Below are 17,172 nucleotides of genomic sequence, written 5' to 3'. Positions count from 1 at the left end.
CTGAGCATAACCTTCTCCCTGAAACCAAGCATCTCAGGGCTGATGGGCTGAATCCAGGGTAAGTGAGATGAACTGGACTATGAGAAAACTGGTTTTGCTCAGGTTTTATTGTTTCACAAAAGTAAAGCCCTAATAATGTTCATGCTCAAATACTTGAAGATTGAGATGATACAAGTCTTGTATTTCACAGATGTCTAATGTAGAAAGTATCAGTGTGGGTCAACACGCAACATCTGACAATCAGAATGCTTTTCATTTTGATAATGCTGTGAGGAATTCAAGTTGTTTCATATACTTTTTTACTATATTGCCAGATGGCACTCGGTCTTCAAATACATACTTCAGAGAAGGAAAGAAGTATAAAAGGGAAATTTTCTCAGCTTTTCAAACTGTGCCTTGAAGAATCATAGAATGGTTTGGGTTGGAAGGCATCTTAAAGATCACCTAATTTCAAACCTCCTGCCTTGGGCAGGGACAATTTTCACTAGACCAGGTTGCTCAGAGCCCCATCCAGCCTGAGCTTGAACACTGCCAGGGATGGGACACCCATCCCTGAAGAAGCAACTACACTGTAGGACCCTCACTGCTTTGTGATCTAGTAAGTACATCAGTGCTGGCATGAACTGATTTTGTTGCAAAGCTCTATTTAATATATTTGTAAGACTCAAAAAAAATCATTTCCAAATCCTCTCCTAACCTGCAAATCTGTAGCTCCCCTCAACCTTTGTTCTTGCATGTGGGAGACTTAGTACCCCAGAACCTCACATCCTCCATTCTGCCAATGCCAAAGAAAATACTAATAGCCCTAGTTGTCCTTGGCTCCAGATACTCCAATGACTCTGTTTGTGTTCTAATTCAAACACTTTTTTAAAGCAAGGACTCGGTAGCACTCATTATAAGAAAGAAAGTATGGCTGAAAACTTCAAATACAACGGCAAACGGCAGTGCAGGGACATGAACACATGAAATTTAGGAAAAATGAGAACTACTACATGGATTTATTGGCACCTTGCAAAATCCACAATGTTGGCCTATGTTGTCTGTCCAGCACATGTTGTCTTCATAGTAATGTCATCAAAGAGAGCATTTTCCTTTCATGTGACAAAGGATGCCTGTGAAATTGCATGGTTGGTTTTGACCCAACACTATTATAGAGGATATAGAAGTGATATATTTGAAATTTTGCAAGGTGTGGATACAGACTCAGACAATCTTGAGGTTAGAAAGATTAGCTTTAGCATCTTTAACCTCATCTTGAAGGTAGAAAATAGTCAGAACTAAAGAAGACTGAATTACAAATTGTGCTGTGATCAGACAAATTTTATTATATTTTATTAGTTTGAATGTGGCACTGCCATTCAATTTGTTAGAAAACATTAGACATCAGAAAACATCAAGAGAACCACTTAAATACTAAGCATATGAAAAAGAAATAAAAAGAATTGGCAAACAGAACATACCTGACAATTCTATTAAAACATAAATCTTAAGTTTTGCTTCTCTTGTGCTTAATTGAAGTCCTGGCTTGAAGACAGATGTAGTGAATGTGTATTCTCTAGTACTCTATACAGCCAGTAAGTCAATTCAGTCTCAGCTTGAACACAGAATCCTTTCCCAGATGATACATCTGTGATTCTTTTGCATCCTGAGGCACTTGGCAAGAACCCTGACAAACAATGTTAAACACAAAAGAGACTGAAAACACCCGAGGCAGTGGGTTTCTAAGCCTTGATCAGCTGGAAGACAGGCAAGTATTTATTTTTTAAGGGAGAGAAAAAAGAACAAAGAGGTCATTTAAGCAATGCAAATCCAACTCAGCTACCAAGAATAAAAAAACCCACAACACTGACAAACCAGGAGGCAGCAGGCAGAAAATATCATGTCACTAATGTTGTTAGTAGAGCCAAAATAGCACAGGAATGAATTTCCACTGAACACAAAGTAAAATCTAGAGATGGTCTAGATTGTAACCAGCTTTAGCAATTAGTGAGTTCTTCACAGTCATCATCACTAGCTGTTTGATATTGTTAATAATGGTTCCTTTAAAAGCAATGTGATATCTTCAATGGGAGAGCAAACACAACTAAGGTAAATTTCTTCCACTAGAAGGCAGATCTATTGAAGAATAAACTTTCTAAATAAATGTGCCATATTTTACCTAATACTGCAAAATCTGAAGTTGTCACAAGCATACACCTTTCTTTTTTTTTATTTTAAATTTGTCTAATGAGAGGCCAGACCAGAGCTAAACAAGACGCTTTTCTTGTTACTTCAACACCCTTCAGTTTCACCCTGGATAAGATGGAAGCATCACAAGGACCTCCATGTGCCCATTTAACTCTTTCTTGATATTGCTACCAGGCATGGAGTTAATTGATATTGTCACAATACTGTGTGTAAAATGAACATCTTAACTATCATAAAGTTAATGCATCTTTTATTTAGAAGAGGAGTCACATATATGCTTTTAAATTAAAGATACTTTCTTGGTATGCTGAAGCACTAATAAAATTCAAAATACCTACTGATAAGGATGGAGGCAATCAAATAGAATTGTAACAAAGAGAAAAGCCAAGGTGTCTTTTTGAAACATGCTACAATTAAAAGTTAAGTTATTTGCTAGCTGCAGAAATTGCTGTGTGTTGCTCTTTGGTTTGCATTGCTTACAAATACAGATACTCAGCAGTCTATTTTAAACATAGAAATCTGAATGCTAGAGATGAATTGTTAAACTTAGAGGCAAAGAAAGAAGCAGTGAAAGAAATTCTTACAACATCAAAATACATTAAAATTGAGTCTTCCCAATTATTTTTGAAAATACTTCCACGGTCAATAAAATCAGGAAAGTAGCCAGGTTTTTTTAAGGTGTTTCTTTATTTTTCAGTTGATTTTATACATTTGTTAAGAATTTACATATATTAAGGATTACATTACATTTATTAGGAATCTTTTTGGCTGATTTCAGGATAAAAATACTGGGTTTTGAATCTTAGTCATTTGAGCTACAAAAATGCTGTACAGTTAGGAAAGCCCAAACCAAATTTTAACCTGCTTTGCCTTTCATTGAGAGAATTGCTTAATTAAATCCCAGATAAAAGACTCTATGTGTTACAAGCAACTTTTAATCACTGATGATGATGATTAAGCTGGGGTGGGGGGGAAATCATGTTCCCATACCCTGCTGAGTTTTTCAGTATTTGCAAATTAACAGTGTTCTCTTGTAAGTCTTTCCTCCCTTCTCTATAGCACTTCTGTTACAAAAGATGCTCAATGTACTGTGAGACAAATAGACATGCTTGCACTATTTCAGCACATTCCTAGAGTAGATATTTCTTCAGTAACTCCTGATGTGAGGAAGACAAGCTGATCATATTCTACAGAAAATGCACTACTGGGTTTTAGCCAAATCTCCACCTATCTTCAACAAATTTGTGAGTTTAAACTGGCTGTAGCACAGGCAACTTCATTGTCTGGAAATGCAATAATGAGCATCACAGATATAGAAAACAAAAGTCACATCATTACACATTAAATTTTCTCTGTTGAGGTGCTTGAAATTACAGACTAAAAGGCTTTATCTTAAATTTTAGTCTTACTCATTAATGGGGGAGGATTTGTTTGCAATACAGTAAGAAGAATATCCAAAGTTTAAAGGAAGCACTGTGCATAAATCCTCTCCTTTGTAGAGAAATAATATTTCCTATATAAGTCTATTTGTCTATTTATATGTCTATTTTGTCTATTTTATTGTTGATGGTCAGGGAGATCATCTGAGACATAACTATATTCTTTAGCTAATTAAGATACCATGTCTTTTTGACAGGAGCAAAGTTTTGCTGTTATTTCCTCTAAGCAAAAAATCCTTCTGTTTAGCTCCTCATAGGTACAAGATAAATTATTGCCTTGTATAACTCTTCAAATCCTCAGGCTTTATAAGGCAAAGATGCTGACCTTATAGCTGCTTCTCTCTCTTCAAAAATCAAGTGGACACATTTAAGATTTACAGGTCACTGTGCCTTAGGGTCTAGCTCTATTTCATCCGCAAGCATACAACACATGGGATTGTTGAGCCCTGTAAACCAGAGTAGACATACATCAGATATTTCAGACATTCTGCTTGCTTCAGCTACAAGCAGAAATATCAAGATTTTTTCATTGCTCAGTAAGAGCAGGAGTGTGCTTATGAACAAAGATTTAACAAATCCCACCTGCTAAGGCCTGTTACCTCCCTCACCAACTCTTATGCCCACTGTCTATTGCTGCTCCCTCAAGGGGCATGTCAACCTGTGTGTATTTCCCTGCCTCTGCTCAGAAGGCTAAGAAGGCCCTTTGCAGTCACTGGTGTTTAAGGATAATGACTCCAGATTAACGGTCAGGAGATTTATGTGGAATAAAGCTAGAACTCATGTAAACTTAATTCCCTTTGCTTCACAAGCTTTCTCAGAAAACATACTTCCCTCAGAACAGCTTCTTCCTTCCCTCCTACTCTGTGCCTTTTCTAAACAGCATACCATAGCAGATGCCAGGCTTTCTGCTGAAGAGTGGAAACCTCATTGTAATGGATCTCTGGCTGCCAGACATCAAGGTTCAAGGTTCAGGTATGCTGGTCACTGAGTAGGAAAGGGAAAAGTTTCTGCCCTAGACCATGGGGCAGCTTCATTTGCATCCTATACCCACTTCTTTTGCTGAGGTACTCCCCCTGCCTTCTCCACATGAAAGGAGGCATGTAGCCCAGATTCAGCCCCGGGACTCATGTTAGATGCAGAGATCCCAAGATCCCTGTCCTAAGAGGAGTGCTGCCACAAAAAAGGGGTTCAAACAGATGCAAATATTGCAGTTGGGAAAAGTGTTTGTGGGAAGTAAGCCCAGACACTACACTGTAAGGCTCCTGGCTGCCATGTCTCCAGGTAGGGTGAGAGGAGCTCTGTCCTTTTTGTAGCTCCTCCATTGGGTCATCTCTGAGGATCATCTCTGACTGGGTGAGGCTGCAGTGCGTGGGAGATGAGGTCCCAGGAGGGATGCTGTGTTTGCAGAGACACTTGTCCTCTGCACTGCACTTATGGCACCCTTAGGTTGTCTGGAAGAGGCTGTGTTGGTGACACCAGCCAAAGCTTTGCATCAACAGTTTGCTATCAGTGAAGCCTCCTTCCTCCAAGGCTGTCAGCAGTATTCAGAGCCACTACATGGTGTACATGGGTCCAGCAGATGAGGAAGAAGGGTGCTACATTTTGCAGTTCATAGGTAACTCCTGTACTGCATTTCACATCTGGGGCCCCACACTGGAATTCAAAACCCCAAAGCTGTTCTGATAAATGCATAAACTACAGCAGCTAGCAAGCAATGCCCTTTGCTGCTGCTGCTGCATTAAGAGACCTCATTAACCAGCACTGGCACAGTCTTAACATACAGACCTTTTATTTGGGAGAGATCTTACACATGGAGCAACACTGAAGTGACAGCTTCCCAAGAGGGTTAGGGTCATAGCCCACCAGTGACCACCCTTCTACACTATGATTGCAGAGCACAGGGGTGTAAATGACAACTTTGGAAACCTTTACAGTCTCTGCCTAGGTTACAGGCTCTTCAGGGAAGTGGTCACAGCACCAAACTTGACACAGTTCAAGTGTGTGGACAATGCGCTCAGGCACATGGTGTGATTTTTGATATTGTTCTGTGCAGAGACAGGAGTTGGACTTGATAATCCTTGTGGGCCCCTTCCAGGTCAGGATAGTCTGTGATTCTATGACAAAGACAGAGAAGATTTTTGACTTAAACTTATTTCTCAACTATTGCTTCTGATTTTTAAGTTCTTCAGGATTTTGTACACCTCTCCTTGACTTTTCATTTCTTGTGTGCTTAGTTTTTCACATTAAAGTATTCTGTATTATGCTCCATTTTCTTTCCCACAATAATCCTAAGAATGGATTTTCAAAGTAGGTATAATTAGTCTGATTTCTGCCAACGAGGCTACCAGCTCAACCGGCCTGCTGAAATTGCAGGGATTTCATTATACACACCAGATTTAATTCTTTACAGGCCCCTTATATATTTCCTTAATTACATCTTGTTTTCCCCATATCATTATTCTTTAACCAGCCCAAAATTAAAGACAGATAAAAACCAAATTAAATCACATTCCTTTCTTATTTGTGGTTGTCTAACATCCAAATAAAACAAAAGATGCCTTAAAATAGCCTTGTATATTTGAGGTATAGAACTGAACATTTTCTGCAAAGATAATAAAGTCAAATCCTGCTGTGTTCCTGGCCTTAATTTAGTAGAATAATGGCAATGTAAGCCTGGTAAGGACATCCTGGGATCTAACAGTCATTTTTCCTCTCTGAAGGATTGGGCTATTATACCTAGACCATGCCTAATAATTTGTCCAACCTGATTTTAAAATCCTTCCATAAACACTATCCTGTGTAGCACATTTAGGTACTGCACCACAGATAAATTCCTAATACCACACCATAAAATATCTGTGATGCAAATTCATTGAGTTCATCATGGTCTGTTTTGCAAGAGTCTCTTTGAGAACAAATTACCATCTTTCTCTTTAACAACCCTTGAATACAGGATTATCATTAAATCTTATTTCTAGTCTTCTCTTTTCTATATCAAACAGAGAAATTTCCTTCAAGCTTTTCTCAAAAGTCATAACTTTGGCTCTTGTTTTCTGGCCATGATTTCTCTACCTCCTACCTTTTTCATTTCCCTCTTCTGGACTCCTCCCAGTTTGGCAACACTTGAGAAAGTGTAGTGTCCAAAACTGTTCCATGCCAGTGTCAGCATCCCAGGGTCAAGCAGGAAAGGATAATTACCTTGCATATGTTACCCACAACACTTCTGTCAGCGCCTCACAGCATGAGATTTGCCTAGTTTTGTAAAAGTATCATATTATGGCACCATTAGTCATTTCCATAACAGCAACCATCCAGCTTCGTTCCCTAATTTATAATTTGTATTTCAATTTCCCTTTCCCAAGGTTAAGTGTTTGTATTAAAATACTGAATTTTCCATTGTTGATTTTGGGCCTTTTGTGCTGTTTCTCAGTATGGCTCTGAATTTTGCTCCTATATCTCAAAGAGCTTCTAATCCCTCTGGCTTCAAGTTGTTTGGACACTTGTGTGTTTTATGATTCATGTTGTTGATGAAATGCGGAGATGATTTCTGTAGACCCCTGCATGTAATGCCTTTCCAGTTTAACCTCAAAGCATAAAAGTGTGTGCTCACTGTACTGTGACCCTGGGTAGATATATGTTTCTTTTGTTTCCTTTATAATATGTTAGATGGGACCATGCCAAAAGCCTCAGCAGAGTCAAGACATGTCTACAGCTTCTCCCTTATCCATGAGAACAGTTTTCCTATCAGAGAAGTAAGCCATTACTTAGACATGATTTATTCTTGACAAATCTACTCTGACTATTTTTATTAGCTTATTGTTCTCTACATACAGATCACATACATCTTTCAGGATAACACAAATAGACTTGTTCTCTCCCTGAATCTTGCTTTTTGTCTTTTGAAGAATGGGTTCTGTAGGTTTTCTTCTAGTTCCTAGAGAACCTTGTCTTCTTTTGTTTCCAATAGGTGTTACTGATTCAGACATTGCCTCAGTTTCTTAGATATTCCAGGGTCAGTTTTATCAGCCACACTAACTTTAATATATGTAACACATTAAATATTTCTAACATCTTCTTTCCCTACTCTGTGCTCTTGTAAACAACCTAAATGCTTTAGGCATTCGCTAACAATTTATGTCATGCCTGAAGGAAAGATGTCATTAAATATCTTGGCTTTCTCATCATGGCCTATTATTTGTATTTCTTGCCTATTAAGGAATGGGCCAGAATTTTACTTTACCTTTTTCTGCTGTTTTAGTGTTCATAAAATCTTTTCACATTAATTTGCTATCACCCTCAATAGTAGTAAGTCATTGTGTAGTTTATCCATCTGGGCTCAGCCATGAACTTTGGGTCTATTTTGTTTCTACCCAGCTTCAGCCAGATGTCTTTGCTCCTAATTTGTAGATAAATCCCTATTAAACATGCAAGACTTTAAAGAGCTTCTGCTCCAGCTATTACTTCTTATGCTGACTCCTTTCTCCTTTGCAGCACAATAACTTGCTGTTGTGTCTTAAATACAGCTTCTTTCAGTAATTCCTATCACTCTTGCACTTTGTCCTTGAATTATCCCTCCAAAAGAATCCTCTCACAAATTTTACCAACATCTGTTTTACTGAAGTCCATTATCTCTATTTTGCTCCTTTCATGCTGTCCTTTTCTTAAAATAGTCAACTATGATCAATAGTTTTGCAATGATTTCCTCCCCCTTAGTCCCTGGAATCTATAACTTTTACAGAAGTTGGCCCAGTGTGTTAAGGAGCCTCTGGGCCAGGAAGATGCTGTAGTTTATGGTGAAAAAAATAGATGTGAAAAGCATGATCTGCTTGAGCCTGGTTTCAACAATATTTGTACTACTTGATAAGGGCCAAGATTACTCCAGAATAGCACAAAGGTTATTTCTTTAATTCTGATGTGATATGACAACTGAGTTGCAACACTTACATGGAGAAGTAATGTTAATTTATTTAACTACTTAATGACGTCCAAACCAGTCAGTGCAGTTACCTCAGCAGAATTTAGATTTTCTGTGGTGTTAGCAGTCACCTCTCTCATTGTTCAAGCACACAAACTTCTGTATTCTGCAACTTATTATCTTCATAACTGCAGAGGGATACTCAGCCTTATGGTGAACTGCATGCAGTGTGACAGTGATGGAGGGACTAAACAACAACCAAGTAATTCCTCTATGCTGTGACCCAAAATGTTCTTCAAAGCTAGAATACCTGAGGAAAAAGGGGGAGAACATCCCACATAAATTCCTTATCTGTTCAGGTCAGGAAAAAAATCTAAATACAGCACTATTAGTAGCCTCTTTTATGTCAAACTCATAGATTTTAACTGGCTTTCAGGAGGGCCCTACTTTCATATTTCAGCTGTCTTCTCATTATTGTTAGACCTGGAAGCTCAGTACTAGATGATGGAAGTATTTGTGCAGTTAAACATCAGGAGAGAGCTGAGGAAATAAACACATATGTCAGGAAACTGTCTGAACGGGGAGTTCACTTCAGACAAAAATCTCCCTTCAAGCTATAAAATGCAAGACTGCCTAGATCCATCCTTTTCTAACTTTCTCTTATCTGTCAGACCAGTAATTTGGTTTGTCATTTCCTTGGCAGAATTTGAAGCAGGTTTAGATGTCTGCTCTCCATCCTCACATAAACACAACATGTGCAGAACCGTTAATGACAATTAGACCTTAAAAGCCTGCTGTGGGAAATCTCACACTGAAGCTTAGTGAATATTACAACCATCTCACTTGCCAATATCCCTCCCTCAGCAGGAATTTATGAAGAAAAAAAAACTTTGTTTGCATATTCACTGGCTCCCAGAAGCTGTCACTGTTGATGAATAAGGATAAGGTCTTTTGTGTCCCTTGAGACTACTGTACTTCCCCGAGTCAGAAATATGAGAATCTTGGTTTACTGGCTCACAACTACCACATTATAGCACTTTTTACCCAAGAAGTTTATTGGAATACTTCCAAAATGCCTCACTGATAGGTTGCCCCAAAATCTTCCTCTTCTGATAGTTAATCACTGTTTTGTTTTGTTTTGTTTTGTTTGTTTGGGGTTTTTTTTTGTTTGTTTTGTTTAGCTTGAATTTCATAATGAGCAACATATAATAAATAAGGAACATAAAGTATGTTCCTCAATCATTGCTCACCTCCCTAGTGTAGACTCAGCTGTATATTTATATCTCTCTCTTTTTATGAACAGCATCTATATACCATTCCAGCCTTAATTCTGCTAAACAAGACAAAATGCTCTCAGCTTTCCTCATTAAACAGATTCTCAATTCACATTTTCTGCATCTGCTCCAATTTTAATGGATTTTTTTTTGGAGTACAACTGACTAGCTCCCCTGCAGGCAGCTGCTGTGACCTTGGAATCTGGTCAATACACCATTACCCTTAATAAAGCTACCAACCTTCCATTCACAACTTCCCATTTCACTGAGGTCTTATACTACAGCATTCTAATCATCCTCTGCAAAATTCACTGGGTTTTTTCCTTATTTGCTGTACAAACATTGCTAATACAAATGTCTGTTAAAAGTACTCCTAAATCCTCTCCTTTATTACCTTACTACCAACACTACAACTTTTCTTCTAGCCCCATGCATTCTTTTTGGCAATGGCACATTGTTGTCCCCCTTTCTTCTGGATCCTCACTTACTGTAAGATAATTGTATTAACCTGCTACTGGGGTACATGTGAAATTACCAGTTATGTTACTGCAACTGTACAGAGTGACAGCTACCAAATTGCTTTTCTTGCCAAAGAACAGTAGTGAGTTTCTTCACTGTGAATGATATATTACAAACCCACAACATATTTTTTCCACTTATCTCCATCTTTCCTATTAATCTTTTCTTCAGTGTCTGTACTAAATCTTTGCATCCTGCCAAGGTCAACTAATGGTTGGTAATGGATGGCTTCATGATTCCTCCGTTGGTTAAACAGGTCCTATATGTGCTGCTCCCCAACCACACAGTACTTGCTAATTTGCTCACTGTATGGATAAACATCACTAGAGGAATTACAGTTTCATTTGACAACTTTTATAATCCCAGTTAAACTGAATAATAAAGAATCTAAGTTTAGTTTTCATCCAAACCCAGAATGTGGTAATTTGTTCTCCTTCACTTGTTCCCATTACCCTGTTTCAGAGCCACATTGTGTAATCTCTCTGCTACTAAATACTGAGCAAAAATACTAATTTGGCTTTTCACTAGATTCAGATTACCTTTAGTATCCTTAATGGTTTTTAACCTTATCCTTCCCTTAAATAAAACAAAACCTCACATCTCTTTCTTTGCTCTTTGCTACTTACATAGCTAAAGGGGTTTTACCATTGTTATGGTAGTAGTTGGTTTCTTTCTTAAGATCCTAGTCACCTACATTTTTGGAAATTTGACCTTTTTCCTCATGCTTTCTGAAACAACATGGTGTTTCGTTTTTTTTAAAGATGCAAATCAGAACTTGACAGCCAAGAAGAATTCAAAAGACAAAATCATCCAGGAACAGGCTTTTGGCTAACACAGGCCATTTCAGTGGCTAATGGAAAAAGTGGATCTGTTCCTCTTCTGTCTCTCCTTCCTCCTGTCAAAATGTAGAAATTATGGGAAGAGCAATGCTAATGGTGCTAACATACACCTTGCAGAGGCAGCTGAAGCCCTGCGCTGACTGGGAGGAGCTGGGATGGATGTGCTGCACAGCCTCGTACCCATGACTCCATCATATAACGTGTGAATGAGATTGCGTTAGGCAATGGTAATAAGGGGCCGTGATTCCCTTGGTCACCACTGCTCTTCAGTAAAAACACACCAGCTCCCCATGCTGTTTCCACAAGGATAAAAAAGGATCTGCTATACATAAAAGGGAGAAGGGGGGCAGGAGGCAGGGGGAAAGAGAAGAGTGTTTTTGGGTCATGGAGCCCATTTCACACACCTTGCGCCATGATCCACATGTGCACATGATCCAACACTGTGCTGAGGGCAGCTGTACCTCTGCTAGTTTTGATTCCTTAGCAAGGCAACAGAGGCATGAATAATGGTGTAAACACTTCTCCACATGGTCTGAAACTGCAGCAGAGTACTTTCATGTTTGACACAGGAAATAATCTGATCAAGGGAACAACAGCAGAGATGGCTGCCTGTGGAGAAAACCCTTCTTCGTGGTGTTTTTCAAAACCTAGTCAGGCAAACACATCAGGAACAGCCCTGACCTCTTGCAGCTGAAAGATGGGTGAGAAATTTGTTTGTCTCTAGGCTGGTGCTGTATTGATGATTCTGAAGGCTGGTGACTACCTGCAGTTACAGGCAGTGGATGGTACATCCTGTGTTAGAGACTCTCTTGCCGTTTCACTACTATCATTATCAAGGCTGTACTATCTTGAGCATTACTTGCTGTATTTGTGTTCTCAGTGTAAAGGCAGAGATAAGCTATGTGCCTCATTTAAAGTCAGTAAGATCTTTCACTAGGTAGGAGCAGTACAGTCCTTGATGGTTTTTCATGTAGTTTTTCTCGCATTCCCTTGTCTCTCATTGTTTCTCCTCTCCCTTCTTGTACTGTTGTAGTTTGGTCTTATCCTGCAAAAGTTGTAAAGCTGCTTTGCCTGAAGTTGCTTGTTCCCCACTCTGTCCTGATTCAGCAAAAGCCACTGAAGATGGAACCCAAACCTATGGACTTGTGAATACACTCTGAAGATCACAATCCTTCATAAACCAACCCTGAAGAAACAGAACTGAGTTCACTCAATGCATCACAGCAACATGTCCATAATTTCTGGTGAATCCTAGGCCTGAGTCTTTCACCTATCCTTAACATCAAGGTAGAGACCAGGGCTGCTCTTTAAGCCCCTGGCATTGAGTCATTCAAAGAATATCAGAAGAAATGAGGTGTCTAGTTTGCAAGAGCCTCCTTAGGCAAAAATCTACTTGTTTTGCTGTTCCTTTTTATTGATACTGGCCAGCCACAGCTATTCTAACATCTTTCACCTCTGTTCCTCATGCTTCAGGAGGATTACATTTGTTTTCCACTAACTGAACTTTTCCCGGACTTACAAACCTTGTCAGGTTTGGAAAGAACTCCTTTTAGAATCGAACATTAGGCAAATTATTATAAAAGGTACAGTTTAATAGCAGCGAGCTCTCTCCATTTTCATCGTAGATGGTAAGGACCTCTAAGAACATTTACAGACATCTTTGCATGATTTCAGCATTTGTTGTGTTGCTCAGGATGTGCAAATCAAAAACAACTGGCAGTAAGGGGATAAGGAACATAAATGTTTGATTGTAACAAAATCCATTCTTTAAAAACAAGCTGAAGTGCAAGAACTGCTGTTCAGGCTTATCATTTATTAGCAGGCAGTCATCAGAACAGAAGTGCAGCAGACTTCATGACACTTTTTTCTGCTACAAAACAAAAGACAAGAAAAGAAAATAAGAAGACAACTAACTGTATTAGAGAAACATTTCTTTTGTGGTTGAATAGCAAAGTGTCTTCTCAGATGCACAGGAATCTCTGAGATATTAAATAGCAAAATTATACAATAATAGAGATCAGTTATTTACAGCAGCCAGAGAAATTTGTTCCTACTTATAACAACAGAATAACATCTCACACAGACTAGTTGACTTTTACATTGCATTACTGAACAGAGGACTGGACTTGATCCAAAGCCTGCAAGTTCTTTGCAATTAAAGTGCAAAACCTAATCCTACATATTTTATTTCATAATATCATGTTTTTTACAAGCAGCAAGCCCCCATAGCTTATTAGACCTAAACAGCTTTAAATAATTTAGTAGCAGAATATATTCTTATACAATGGTGGAGGTAAAAAGAAACTAGGAAGTGTAGATAAAGGGATGTGAAGAGGGAATTAGGAAATCCTTTCTTATAGGCTACTAGAGGCCTATGGTAGTGATCAAGGAGTAAAAGGTTTGCTGCAGAGCACAAAGGATACACCACAGACAGAGCGCAGCCTGAAGAGGTTACCAGGGAAAAAGCAAAAGACTTGTGTGAAAGTATGAAAGACTATGTTTATGTTCAACAAAAGTATGACCCCTGATTTGCAGCAGGTATAAACTACTCCATCTCCACTGATCTGCTGTCCTACTTGACACTAGCTGAGAAATTGCCATACCTTGTTTTTCCACAAACTGCTTTTAAATAAAGCAGTGCACAGCCCTGTTCTCCATTACGTACCACATCAGGGTCCATTCTTGATGCTCTTGCTTCTCTATTAATTTCAGCTGGATCTCTACAATCAGAAATAAAATAAGATTAATGCCAACTGCTACAATGGTTTCCCAGAATTTAAAAAGCACTTTAGCATGAGTACTGAAGTCATATGCCCATCATCCTGTGTTCACGGAGCAAAGCATGGATGGAGCTGTTGCTTGCACATTTGTAGAGTCCTTGTGCGTGAAAATAAATGAGCACTATTATACTGTAATAAGAATGACCACAGATGCTGAAAGAACCATTGAACATGTCACAGCTAGAGCTATGGAGATTCCTGATGGGTGCTCACGCTCGTTCCACAGGCCACATACATTGCATCATGGTGTAGGTCCCATGGAAGGTTGACTCTGTGATATACGATGCTCTTTCCCACCTTGTTAGCTAGGTTCATTTACAACTCATGCTGGGAATCAAGCAGTAAAATGCACAGGAAAGCACAGCATCACTAACAATTTGTGTATGGATTCTGGTTTTTAGTCCTGATCGAAAATGTAACAGATACTTTATTTTACTATTAAAGAAATTGGCACTAGTCTCATGATGAGCAGAGTATCAGACACTGCAGCATGTGAAGAGGATTGGAGAGAAGGAAAGGCCATAAGAGAAGGGTTTATGATTTCCTATTGTGTAAAGATTGAATAGCCCATTGATCTGATAAGCAAAACCTTTCATTATTTACATGAAGAAACTGATTTCTAAGTAAGAATCAGGATTTGTTCAGACATTAGTTGGATTTTACCTACATCACAGAAAGGAAAAGGACAGCTTTCAGCTAAATGAGCTTGCTGCAGGGCTGCATATTTGCCAATTCTGCAGAAGGCAGGTTACAGGAGTGCTTAGCTGGGGTGGTGAAGTAAGGGTGAGGGCTCAGTGCTTCCTACTGTTAGAGATGAGAGATGTGAATTTATTATTGCTTAAAACTTATGTTACAGATTGATGCCTCACTCAGCCCAACTTTTTTCCTCCTCCTTCATCCATGATTCCCATTTGGGCTGTGGGAGCTCTACACGCATCAAGGGTAAAAGAGCAAAAGGAGAAAACACTCTCTGAAAAGAAGGCTGAAAGTAATTTGAACTCTATCCCACCTGCTAAGAACAAAAGAAGGCCTTGTATGCTTGAAATTAAACATACCACATTGCAACAAATGTGAAGAACAGTGAACATGAAAGAAGTGCTCCAGAAAACAGGGTGTTAAACACAGCAGCATGCAGATAATCAAACAGTGCAATGATGCAAAAGGGAAGAAATGCCAACCCAGCAACCCACAGCTCCAGAAGGGAAGAACCTGCTCTTGCAAGGTACCAGGAAGCACATTCTCTCCTTACCTGTAGGCCTTGAGCAGATACCAATTGGTATGGTCCTGCTTTTCTATTTCCATAATTTTGATCCAAGAAGAGTAGAAGATGTAAAAAAATAGAAACCACACACACTCATATTAAAGGCCTAACTCTCATCTTCATTATGGGAATGCCATTACTTCTGCTGATGCAGCCGGTCTCCACTAAAGGTAGAAAACCATCCTAGATGAAAACATATTATTTAAAATATTTACTCAGAGGCAAGAGATGTTTTTAAAAGGCTCTGAATTTACCTTTTCAGGCACTGCAATACAGCACAAAATACTTACCCATTAAAGAGTATATGATGCATAAAGTGATTTCTTAATTATCAAAGAAGAGGATATTTTATAGACTACACTAATTTTTAAGTGACTGGTTATATTCGCTTCCAAAGCAAATACAAGGTACTTCGTGTCAGAGAGGTTGCTTGGAATTTCTGCTTTGTCATCAGCTTAATTTATAAAAATAAATAAAATGAAGCAAGTATTAATTCAAATTCACATCCTGTGACAAGGTGACAGAAATGTCCCATTTATTCACATGTATATTGCTACAAGCAACTGTAAACTGAAGCCAGTGCCAGGACAGATGTCACCTTAATTTAATCTTACACACTGAATATGTATTTTGATAGCAATAAAATTACCCAATGCATAAAACTAAAGATCAATAAGTCTGCACAGTGCCCAGTTATTGAATTAATGCTTTATGGTCCGTCTGACCTACAATTACTGGCAAAAAGGAATGGAATAGTTGGGAGTAAATATTTCATGGGATAATGAGGTCTCCTGTGCCCGTATTTTTACACAATGCAGCGTTTGGCCGGATTGCAGGCTTTCTGACGGCTGCCTGTACACAACGATGTTTCAGTACGCAGTATCAATTCCTGAAGGCTGTGACTATATCGACAGCACGTACCATTTATTTGTGAATAGAAAAAAATTATCCTCAGTGATTGTATAGTGTCCTCTCATCTGGAGCTCTTCTCCTAGCTGAAAGTGGAGGTGTCATAAGATAACGGGCTATATTTATGGTGGCACGGTGCCCTGGCATTCAGCCCCCCCACCCCAGGACTGGATTCGAGACACAGACGCGCGATTCACACGCGATCCAGACGCTGCTCCTCCCCAGGTGGGATGCGATCCCACCCTCACGTCCAGCCGCCACAGCCGATCGCTGAGGGCCTTCACCGCCCACGGCCGCCAGCCCCCTCCAGGGCTGTGAGGTTTTCTGATGTCTTTCGCTGGGGCTTGGGGCTGTTTTCCTAGTATGCTTCGCGTTGTTGCAGCGGGCTCCCCGTTGGCAGGACGGTGAGCACGGCCAGGCCAACATTACAGCCCGGGGGCGGGCCGAGGGAAGGAGACCACCCCCCTTCTGGGGAGCTGCCTCCTCCCGCCGGCTGGGGGGCGGTCGCCGCCGGCTGCGCCGTTCCCGCCGGGCGGTAGCCGCGGACCGCGTCCCTCCTCCCGCCGGGGCTGGCCGGGGACCGGCGCGCCGGGCGCGGGGGCTGCCGGCGGATGAGCGCGGCCCGGCGGCGACTGCTGATGAGCCGGGCGAAGGAGCTGGTGGCGTACTGCCTGCTCCTGGGGCTGTCCGTGCCCCTCCTGCTGCTGCTGCCGCTCCTCTGAGATGCGCCGGGCGGCGGCTCGCCCCCGCCGCGGGGGGACGGGCGGGAGGAGCCGGCGGCAGCCCCGCTCCGCTGCCCGGCGTGCGGCCGGCGGCAGCAGCAGCCCGAGGCACTGACGCCCCGGCGGGGGAGGATGAGGCGCTGGAACGAGCTTTGCAGCCGTGCCACCCAGCCTGCGCCGGCGGGCGGGCTCGGCCGCGGACCCGGCCGCGCTCTGCCCCTGTACAGGCTGTGATGCCGCTGCGCTCGCCGCTCCCCCGCCTCGGCTGACAAGCACGCCGGGCAGAGCCGCGGCCTCGCAGCTTTCCCTTTCGCCTTCCAAAGTTGG

Source organism: Passer montanus, unplaced genomic scaffold (assembly GCF_014805655.1).
Source record: "Passer montanus isolate IOZ18808 unplaced genomic scaffold, ASM1480565v1 scaffold32, whole genome shotgun sequence".
Classification (NCBI taxonomy): domain Eukaryota; kingdom Metazoa; phylum Chordata; class Aves; order Passeriformes; family Passeridae; genus Passer; species Passer montanus.
Note: the sequence above shows the minus strand (reverse complement) of the source record.